The sequence below is a fragment of the Hordeum vulgare genome, chromosome 3H, assembly GCF_904849725.1.
Source record: "Hordeum vulgare subsp. vulgare chromosome 3H, MorexV3_pseudomolecules_assembly, whole genome shotgun sequence".
Taxonomy (NCBI): Eukaryota; Viridiplantae; Streptophyta; class Magnoliopsida; order Poales; family Poaceae; genus Hordeum; species Hordeum vulgare.
In genome coordinates this window covers 31,911,601-31,923,146 of record NC_058520.1, presented here as the reverse complement: position 1 = coordinate 31,923,146, position 11,546 = coordinate 31,911,601, and the positions used below count along the sequence as shown (strand labels likewise).

General features: G+C 45.8%; 1 pseudogene; it reads left to right on the top strand.

The window, feature by feature from the left end:
• The first annotated feature begins 551 nt into the window (after positions 1-551).
• LOC123441435 lies at positions 552-2,707 on the top strand (annotated as a pseudogene).
• The last annotated feature ends 8,839 nt before the right edge of the window (positions 2,708-11,546 follow it).

Here is an 11,546-nt window from a genome sequence, read left to right as displayed (position 1 = left end):
CCTCTCTCGCCTCCCTCTCCCTGTGCCCGTGGCAGCGTTGCAGTCTCCGCAGAGCCCCGGGGAAGGCGCCGCGCGCTACAGCGGGTGCGGTGCTCGGCCGCAGCGGCGTCCGGCGGAGGCGGTGACGCCGGGGAGCTGTCACGCGCCACGCTACTCTGGAGGGCCGCCAAGCTGCCCAAGCCGCCAAGCTGCTCATGACACAATATATTTGCCCTTTGGTGATAAATTATGGGTTCTCCTATAAAACCGTGTGGCGCGTTTCAGTACTTAACTGTATTTCGCTTAGTAGTGTTTAACATTCTCTTTAATGTCTATCATGTACATTTTCAAAGTGCCTGCCGTTCCGATTAAGTTATCGTGGCCTAGGCGAACCATTAAGTTATCATGATGGTATTTTTTTTCTACACGGACAGTTTAGGTTTTATTTTCCTAATCGTTGACTAGGCGCAGTGGACACTCTCTCTCTGCACTCCACTTCACTTTCCATTACCCTTACCCATTCCCCTCCCTTACTCTCTCTGCCAAATCCCTAGCAGCAGAGTCCACCGCCGATGGGAGAGCCCACCGCCGCCGGGAGGGAGCGGGATTGGAGAGCGGGAACCGAGGTGGGCAGCGAGGGCGGAGGAGGAGGATCTTTGGCGGACCTGGAACTCGCGCTCGACGGCGTGGGCGGACTGGAGGATGGCGCCGGCGGGCTTCTTCCGCAGCACGTACCGCCGGGGCTCCCCGCCGGGCGCGGAGGCCTCGAGGCAGTAGGTGGGGTTGGACTGGCCGTGGCCGAACTGCGTGAGGGCGAGCGCCGGCGCCGGCGCGGGGAAGCCCGGGACGTGTGTGGCCGCGTACCGCAGCAGCGCCGCCTTATCCAGCGCCTACGCCTCGTGCACCGGCCGCAGCAGGTCCGAGGTCAGCGTCGCCATCTCGCTCGCTCGCTCGCCAGCCGCCGGTCCGGGATTGGATTGCCGAGAGTGGGGAGGCAAAATCGAGAGTGGGGAGGCAAAATCGCAGTCATAGTTGGTATGTTGAAGCCATTATGAGATCTTTACTTTTTTTGCTTCCTCCTGTTATTATCAATATTTGTAGGCTGCGTAAACTATTTGCATTCATCTGCATTTGTTCAGGTACTTGGCGGCATTCATCCTCCTATGGAAGCTGAATAACGAACTAGTTCTGTTCTCATGGAATGTCATTGGCGGTGACATTATCCGCTACCTGAAATCTGGTTGGCCCATATCCCTCATTTTTATTTCCTAAGACTTCACAAAATAGCGCTTTTGCTTCCTTGTGAGAATTATTTGGTCTATACAGAAAGACAAGAGGATATTCATGAATTGAACTCCGCTTAGTAATCAACCAATTAAGCATTCCTTAAATGTTGCTGCAACATACCTGTATGATAGCCACTCTAACTTTACTGTTTTTCTAGGTGCTTTGCTAATTGCCAGGACCATCGCTGTAATCCTTCCATTATGAGATAAGCTTGAAAGTCTGGCCATTACGAGATAAGCTTGAAAGTGAATATGCGAAAGGGAACTACAAGCAGGCCCGCTTGGTTTTGTACAGAGTTCTGCAGGTTAAGAAGATATTATATTCACTCACAATTGCTTGTTAACTTTCTCATCTTCCTTAGCTTTACTGAACAATCATACGCTGACGATGCATCTATTTTCCTGCAGATTGGAGGTGTCACTGGTCTTGCACTTGCTGCGACCTTGTTCCTTGGGTTTGGATATTTGACCTTGCTATTTACAGATGATCCAGCAGTTCTAGATATTGCGCAGTCTGGAGTCTGGGTAAGGAGAATTATAAGAAGTCAATACTTTGTTTCTCAAGTCTCAGTGATCTTATATTCACTGAATGAATGTGGAATTATTGCAGTTTGTCACTATTACTCAGCCGATAAATGCTATTGCTTTTGTGTTTGATGGGCTCTACTACGGTGTTTCTGACTTCGGCTATGCCGCATACTCCACGGTGCTGTTTCTATCCCGCTACTGGTGTTACCGATTATAGCTCCAACGTTTTCATCTTAACAATGTCGATGTATTGGCCATTTTAGCTTTTTGCCGGGGTCGTCTCCTCAGCCTTCCTCCTTGTCGTTGCTCCCAGCTTTGGTCTTGGTGGTGTATGGGCTGGTCTTACTCTTTTTATGGGTCTGCGAGCAATTGCCGGGTTCTGGAGGTAATTCCCTTGCTCTTGTTTCGGTAGGAATTGTTTTAAGATCATGGCACTGCATGGCTTTGTTATACCAAGTTCCAGACTTGGATTATAATGAAAAAAAAGGATCCTTATTCTGGAAAAGAAAATCTGTCAATGGCTTGAGCGAACCCTTCTAGTTTTTCAGGTTAGGGAGCAAAGGTGGGCCATGGGAAATAGTCTGGTCCAAGACTGATTAATATAGCATGGGAAATAGTCAGGTTGGGGGCCATTATAGATTTATTTCTGCGAGTTGATCTAACATTCCCTATAGAAGCTGACTGGCTAAACTTATGTTTGGTACACCAGCATAGTTTCTTGACTAGCACTCGTAGGTAACCATAAAAAAAGTTCAGGAATTCATATTCATGGCTTAAACATGTGAAAAGCACCTTACCAATAGATTTAAGTCTACACAAAGAACCCCTCGTCATCATCCAATTCTTCTTCTCCCAAAGGAGCAACGTGGCCATCATTTACATAAGCCTCATCATCATCCGTATCATCATCAGATTTGAATTGAACATCTTCAAACTCAACAGGTTTTATATTTGTTATGACTGAAACATCAACGCTTGATCCTTCGTCATCATTTCTACTCCAACTAGTGATCTCTTCAGGTAGTGTAATATTTGGCACTGTAATTTCTGCATCTATGACATCCATTACATCTGCCTCACCACCTTCATCGTCCTCAACAGCTTCATCAAGGCCTACACCATTTAAAACAGAAGGAGCAAACAAATTGTGTGGATTCATTTTAATAACAGCTGCCCAATCAGGGTTCTTTACATCTCTCACATAGAAAACCTGTTGAGCTTGGAGGCCTAGAATGTAAGGGTCCCCCTTGAATCTGTCTAGAGTAGTGTCGAGTTCAATAATTCCATATTTGGTGTCCTTCTTATACCCCTTACTCTCAGTTCTATTGGAAGGAGGCACATCAAACCAATCACACTGGAATAGAACAACCTCCTTATCAGGAGGAAAGTCAAGAAATATGATTTTCTTGATCACCCCGTAATAATCAATATTGCCCGTGGTTGCATCGCCCTTAACTATGATGCCACTATTTTGGGTACTCAAATCCTTCTCTATATAGGAATTCCGAAAAAAATATCCATTCAAAATTGTACGGTTGTATACACGAGCTAGGTGATCAGGTCCTTTAGCTAGTGCATAAGGAAGACTGCTGACCTTGCCATCATTGTGGAGTTCTATGATCTGTTTCATCGAATAGAATATGTGTGAGTGTAATGTACAGTGTTGCTACATTATTATGAGGAACACTAGTGAAAATACGAAAGAAACTTACCCGTCTCTCAAACCATCCAACAAACTCTTCCTTGTGCCGTTTCTGAGGATTAGGAGAATTGTTACTTGTGAGCTCCTGAAGATGTTCACTTGAAAGAGAAATGATTTTTAGTTCAAAAGCAAATTATTATTGCATATCACGATGTGAAATAAATACATGAGTATGCTTATTCCATCCATGGCGCAGCTTCCTCACAGTTTGTTGTTATGAAATGCCTCATTCTATTAATTTCAGCCAAAGAGAATGATTCACAAACAAAACTTGTCTTGGAGTAATCAACTGTACTCATTATGCTAATCCCTGTTGGTGGTTGATCTGTACCTCCATCTTCATGACGTTCGGACTGACTTAGCTTGGTAGGCATTCCATCAAGGAATCGACTGCAAAAAGTCATGCACTCTTCAAGTATGTACCCCTCTGCAATAGAACCTTCTGGTTGAGCCTTGTTACACACATATCCTTTGAGCGTACGCAAGTATCGCTCAATTGGATACATCCATCTATACAAGACAGGCCCTCCCAACCGGGCCTCTTCAGCAAGATGAATTGGAAGATGCATCATAATATCAAAGAATGTTGGTGGAAAGATCATCTCGAGCTGACATAGAGTTTCTGGAATTGTTTGGCTCAACTTCTCCAAATCTTCATCCCTTAACTCTTTCGAGCATAAATCAGAAAAGAATTTACTCAGCTGAAGCAATGGGTTAACAACATTCTCTGGCAAAAGCTTGCGCAACGCAATAGGAAGAAGTTTCTGAAATATAACATGGCAGTCATGAGTTTTGAGTCCACTAACTTTGCACTTATCGAGGACCACACATCGCTTAATGTGTGAAGCATAGCCATCAGGCATCTTAATGCTCTGCAGAAACTTGAGGAGCATTATCTTCTCTTCCTTATTTAAAGTGTAGCAACCTTTCTTTATTTCATACTTATGCTTACCGGGCTTTGGATGCTGGTCCTTCCTAATTTTCAAGTCCTCCAAATCAAGACGAGCCTTCACACCATCCTTTGATTTCTTATCCATCTCAAGCAAAGTCCCCAGAATGCTTTCACAAATGTTCTTCTCGATGTGCATAACATCCAAATTGTGCCTAACGAGCAAGTGCTTCCAATATGGGAGCTGGAAAAATACACTTTTCTTCCGCCAGTTATGCCAGCTATTAGTTTCCGGTCGTTTTCTCTTATTTGACCGTCCAAACGGTGCATGCTGAATGCTATCAAGCTCCCGCACAACTTGTTCACCAGTAAGTGCCACTGGAGCTTCTCTATTATCTGTCTTGTTGTTGAACAAGCACTTGCTTCGACGCCATTTGTGGGTCCTCGGTAGAAAACGTCGGTGTCCCATGTAGCAATGCTTTCGACCATACTTTAGCCATAAAAAATCTGTATGTTTGTGGCAATACGGGCATGCTAGCTTCCCTTTTGTGGTCCAACGACTCAGCATTGCATAAGCTGGGTAGTCATTGATGGTCCATAACAAGCATGCATACATCTGGAAATTTCTTTTAGTTGCAGCATCATATGTGTAAGCACCATCCTTCCATAGAATATTCAGTTCATCAATCAAGGGCTGCAAGTATACATCTATGTTATTTCCTGCTGACTTTGGTCCTGGAATAATCATTGACATAATCCAATTTTGTTGCTTCATGCACATCCAAGGTGGCAAGTTATATGGGATAAGAATGACAGGCCATGTAGTGTGTGATAAACTCATGAGCCCAAAAGGGTTGAATCCATCTGAAGCAAGGCCAAGCCGAACACTGCGAGCATCTTTTGAGAATTTCTTAGAATATTTCTTATCAAAATGCTTCCAGGCCTTCGAATCTGCAGGATGCCTCACTACGCCATCATCCACCCGACCATCCTTATGCCATTTCATATGGGATGACATAACTTCTGTCATGTACAACCTTTGCAGTCTCCGAATGAGTGGGAAATACCTTAGAACTTTCTGTGGCACCGGCTTCCTTGATTTACGACTTGATGTATTGTCTTCGTCACTGGTAGGAGTAGATTTCCATCGAGACGCGTGACAGACAGGGCATTCTTCGGCATCAGCATGATCATTACGGAATAGAACACAATCATTAACGCACGCGTGTATCTTCTTGTAATCCAACCCAAGATCTCGGATCACCTTCCTTACTTTTGCGAGATTAGTAGGAATGCAGTGACCCTTTGGCAGCACCTGCGCGAACATCTGCAGAACTAAATCACATGCTCTGTTGGTCATCCCAGACACGCACTTGATTTGGTAAAGCTTCACAATGAAAGATAGCTTTGTGACATCCTCGCAACCTGGGTACAACTCTTTTTTTGCCTCTTTCAATAGTTCGAAGAACACCTTGGCTGTTGCATTTGGCTCCTGGTTTCTTCCATCACCGCTGGAATCATCCACATGAATGTCTCTTGTACCTTCATCATGATCTGCATTACTTTCCATGCCCGTGCCCCTTATGAGAGTATGGAGCATGTCACACATTCCAGCACCATCATCTACATCATCTTCATTATCAGAATCTTCAGACATGATGCCCTCATCAGGTTGTTCACCATGGTATATCCAGTGAGTGTAGCTCTGATCCATCCCATAGTACAGCAAGTGAGTATGAACCTCCTTTTTATTTCTTTGAGCACTATTCAGACATTTCCTACATGGACATGGTACAGCTGATTTTGGATGAGGACCATCGAAAGCAAAATTCAAGAAATTCTTCATGCCAGTTTGCCACTCAACAGAATCTCTTTCCTTATCCATCCAGCTCTTATCTCGTGTCATTTTTCCTTATCTCCGTAAAGCCTGTCCTGTTAAAAAAACATAGCAATTGCATTAGTACCTGCACTACAAACAATAGAATCACTAGCTGCATCACAAGACAAGACAACAAGGACACAAGACAATAACATTATAGCCTGCTTAAAATCACAAGTGTTGAAGCCTGAATCACAAGTGTAGAAGCCTGAATCACAAGTGTTGAAGCCGGAATCTAAATTTGCTGCACTCTGCTCCACTTGCAATGACAAATAGTACAGAGGAAAACAGGGAGGGGAATACTCTGAATTTGCTGCACTTTGCTTACTCTGAATTTGTTGCACTTTGCTTACTCTGAATTTGCTGCACTTTGTTGCTCTCAGGAGAGGGACGGCTGACCAGGGGAGAGCTTCTGCAGGGCGTTCCACTCATGCGCACGGGAGTCCCGGGCAGCCGACCAGGATGGCGGAAGAGCCGGAGCAGAGCCGGTTGGCGCCGGAGTTCATACGTCAGGCGATCCAACCATGCGCCCACTGGCAGGATCGAGCAGCAGAGATCGAGGGAAGAGAAGGCCGAAGGGCAGAAGGCGCCGAGCAAAGGGTGCCGGATCAAGGTTAGAGGGAGAGGGGAGCGTCAGGGTGGTGCCAGCACGGGCTGCTTCGTCGCGCAGCCATGGTGTGGCTGCTGGATCTGGGATAGTTGATTTATTTGGGGTAGTACTTTTGAGGATCTGGGATAGTTGATTTATTTGGGGTAGTACTTTTGAGGATCTGGAATATGTTTTATTTTTAACGTGTATGATTAAGAAACATGCATGCGTAAGATTCCAATATTGCAAGGCCAGCAAATTGTTTTTTTTGAAACGTGTATGATTAAGAAACATGCATGCGTAAGATTCCAATATTGCAAGGCCAGCAAATTGTTTTTTTTAAATGTGTACGATTAAGAAACATGCATGCGTACTTATTTCTTTTTAATAATATAAAGATTGAAGGCAACCATATATACTAGTATGAATACATGTGCAATGCACGACTTAAAATTAGCAAGTGATATTGGCACAAAGCTTCAGCTAGTAGATAGATTAGGGTTTTAACCTTCATAATGGGCGGCACTTCATCTTCGTGTTTATTTTCCGGGCTTCGGTCGTCCTCAAGTTCGTTTGTAGAGATGGATTAGATGGAGCTCCGACGTACAACTGTACAGACTCCTTGGGACGGTGAGGTTAGAATTTTTTATCGTGCGTTAGTCGTGCATGAAGACATCCCGGTTATCATCAACAAGGTTAAGTTAGATGTGACACGAAAACGATGATAAACAACGTGTCAACGGTTCATTCTCGCTCATGTAAATTTTATTTTGTTTGTTGTATTTCCGATGGACCAGCATGACGATCAATCCGAGTCATTTAAAATAAATACTTATTAATTGATGACTAAGAACGGAACAAAAAATATATATAGAAAGATGTATCCACGTACCCCACTATTTTCCTATCTCCTTGCAGTTTTCTTCTCAGGCTATATCAAAAGGTTCGTACGTACCAGGTCACGAGCACACGATGCATGGGGCCCTTCTTTGAGGATGATTCTAGAGGACCGTGGAGTAAACTGATGCCACTGTTCACTGCGAATCCTGAGCATATCAGCCGCTAGATTTAGGAAATCAACGGTTCCGATGGACGCTTTGAGTTCGATTCAAAACTGGTATACTATATAGGAGTATAGAAATGAATTTTGGTTCAATCACATGTAAAAATTTCGGCGAGTATGGGGGTGGCCAGTGGTGGTGCCCGCGCCGCCTGCGACTAGGGCCGCGCTGCTGGCGCCACTGCGCACCTTGGCGACCACCACACCGCCGCTGCCCACCCCCATGGAGGCCGCGCCTCGGGACTCCAGGTCAACTTCCTGAAGAGCACGACCACGCTGATCCGCTGCGACCCCGCCACAGCCACGCCTGTCGTTGACCTACTAGGGTGCCCCATCGTGGATCTTCCCATCACCTACTTGGGCATCCCGCTGACGCTGCGGCGCCCAACTACTGCCCAGCTACAACCCGTCGTCGACAGAACCGCCGGCATGCTCCTGTGCTGGAAGGCACCCCTCATGAACAAGGCCAGTCGCCTCGCATTCGTCAAAGCCGTCCTGAGCGCGATCCCCATCCACCAGCTCCTCGTGCTAGCTCCATCGAAGAAGACAATCCAAGCGCCGGTAAAGATCCAGCGAGGATTCCTGTGGGCAGGGCGCGCCAATGCCCAGGGAGGTAACTGCCACGTCAATTGGCAACGCGTTGCGCGGCCAATCTCCTTGGGTGGCCTCGGCGTCCGGGATCTGCAGCACCACCCACGATGCCTCCTCTGCGACCAAGAACCGGAAACTATGCACCACCTCCTCCTTGCCTGCCCATTCTCCCGACAAGTATGGCATGAAACCCTGCCTGGCTAAGGATTCCGTGTCGCCCACCGGATGGCGAGGAATCGCTCAATGCTTGGTGGTCCACTGTGAGACGAGTCGCAAGAGTTTTGTGCGAGCGATATTTCAAAACTGATCAAATTTATGCTCCTTTGACGAACAATGCAACAAAACACAAATATTTGACATATCCTAAGTTAAAAAAATGGTACCTAGGGAGTAAACAAATATACATAAATATAGATCCATGATGAAAAAATGGTACGTAGGGAGTAAACAAATAGAGGGTCGCGTGGACTATTTTTTTTGGCGCCAAAAAAATTTTAGCCTCCCGCTAAAAGTTCCTGAATTAGTGCTTTCGTTCCCTCCAAAAAAAAGACTATATTTATCCTCGATTATTATTCTAAACCACATCTTTTCGGGCGATTGGATCTGAGCTCTCCTCCCGACGGCGTCATGAGGCGTCAACAACACAGGGAACGACATCGGCGTCAACACAGCGAACCGCGTCTGAGCTTGTTCTTTTCCCCGATCTCCTCCTCCGCCTGCGCCACCGCACGGACCTCTGTCTGCACCTGCGCCACCGCACGCACCTCTCCTCCTCCGCCTGCGCCACCACACGCACCTCTGTCTCTGCCTCCGCCACCGCGTGAGAGAGATCAGAAATCCCCCAAATTCCCCCATCTCCTCCTCCCCACGGGCACGGAGTAGCAGCAGTATACGAATGGATTGGAGGAGTAGCTACGGCCGGCAGCAGAGAAATCCATCAATCCTCCTCCCTGCTATTTCCTCCGTAGCAGAGAAATCCATCAATCCAATTGCCGGCTCTGCTCCCTTAAAAACCCACCCCGCAGCTGCGGCCAGAGAGGCCTCGCGTCCTTGGTCATGTATGGATTCCTCCGCCGGCCACTGGTTGTGTGTGCTGTGGTGTGCGCCGCCGCACGCAGTGGGCTCCCTCGCCTCGGCACTCCACGGTCATCGCCCTCCCTCTCCTCCGCGCCCGCCGACGCGAACTGTGTCTCCGTGTCCTTATCCATGCTGCCGGCGGCAGCGATGCGGTCTGGCGTCGGCGCCGGCGTAGTTTTGGTGTTCTCCCCTGCATCGCGAGCGCACTGCCGGCCTGCCCACGTCGAGGTTGCTCGCCGCATCCCTGAACCTCCGAGTTTGGTCTCACACTGCAGCGTTGTACAACAGAGAAGAAGCAGAGCAAGGTTCATCGGTTCTGAACCTCCATAGCCAGCCATGTACATTAGTCTTATTCTTTTTGGTATTCCCTATTCCCTACATTAGTCTTCTCCAGAGCAAGATGGGTTGTGTGGTATTTTTCTGCTAAAAAAGTCAACGCCACCAATTGATAGGTTCAGTGAGATGTTATGCCTGAATCATTATTTTAAATTGGCTGATGCTTGGGCCGCTACTCTATCCAAGTTTTTCCTTCAGGATGCGCTTACTTCCCTCTGCGTTGTCTTGGTTTTAGGGCGCTGCTGCTGCCTTCTTAGATTGTGCATTAGGAATTTGATAACACACCTATGCTTGGGCCTTGACAAAGTGACATACAGTCAAGGCAACAAAGCGTGTCATTCGTGTCAAAAGTTACAGATGAAGGTGTTTTGTTTTGTCAATGCATCAATTTTTATAACTGTGGAATACCAAGCAGCGGGATCCTGATGTATTTGTCAATGCATCAGTTTACATGACATTATTTCAAATTTGACATCGCAAACTTCAATTGGTAGGTTCAGTGAGATGTTATGCCTGAAGCATTGGATTCATCTTTGCCACCACTGAATGGATACTTATGTTCTCTTGTCATACTCATACCTTTGCTCTAGTCTACTATTTTTTGCCCGTGAGACTTTTCATCGTCTGTGTTAATGTGTTTAAGTCATGCACATCCTCACACTGTAGTCACCGTAGGTGGTGATGCTTTGTGGTAGTCATAATGAAAAGAAAGTTACCACTCATTGGAGTAAGGAGGTGGTCGGACATTCACCCTACCATCCATCGACTCATTGTTGCAGATATTATAGTACGTACGATCTTTTCTACATGTGTTATCTTACTTTACTATCGATAATGCAGTGCATATGTATGTTCATTTGCTTTATGCTTTACAGGATAGATGGGACCTGGAGGATACACCAGACACAGAAGAAAAGGTACTCAAAATCGCGAAAGAGCGATACAGAGGTTGGCGATCAACTTTAAGCTCCACTTACAAGGCATACAAAACTGATACAGCTAGATTGGCTAATCTACCGGAAGATTTACAACCAGAAGAGTGGGAATGGATGATTCAGTACTTTGGCAAAGATTCAAAATTCCAGGTCATCTCTAAGACCACAGTTTGTCTACTATGTGTTGAGATGAAATGCCTTGTTTGATTGGTTATATTTGGGTTTTAATGAATTGATAGGAATGCAGCCAAAAGAACACCGATAACCGTAAGAAACAGAAGACGAAACACAGAATTGGATCAAAATCTTACTCGCAAGTTAGTTTTGAGAAGGTATGAGTCTAACTAATTATTTATGTCTCGCTGCTAAACATGGTTTCATGTTTCAATCTTCTCATTGTTATATCACTTGCAGAGAAACCCGAAAACGGGAGAAGAGCCAGATTGTATTAGTTTGTGGGAACTCACCCACACGAAGAATGGAATATGGTCTAACACAGAGTCACAGGATGTTTATGTGAGTACAGTGACTTTTGACATTCTATAGTTATTCAATGATGTGCATTCGACATGCTTCATCATCAGCTGGGGTTATTCATGCGTTGGATCGTGTTATTATTGTTTCATCTTTTATAGTGTTAAAATAATACCATATTTATAATTGTTCTTTCTATTTTCAGGACAAAGCATGTGCAG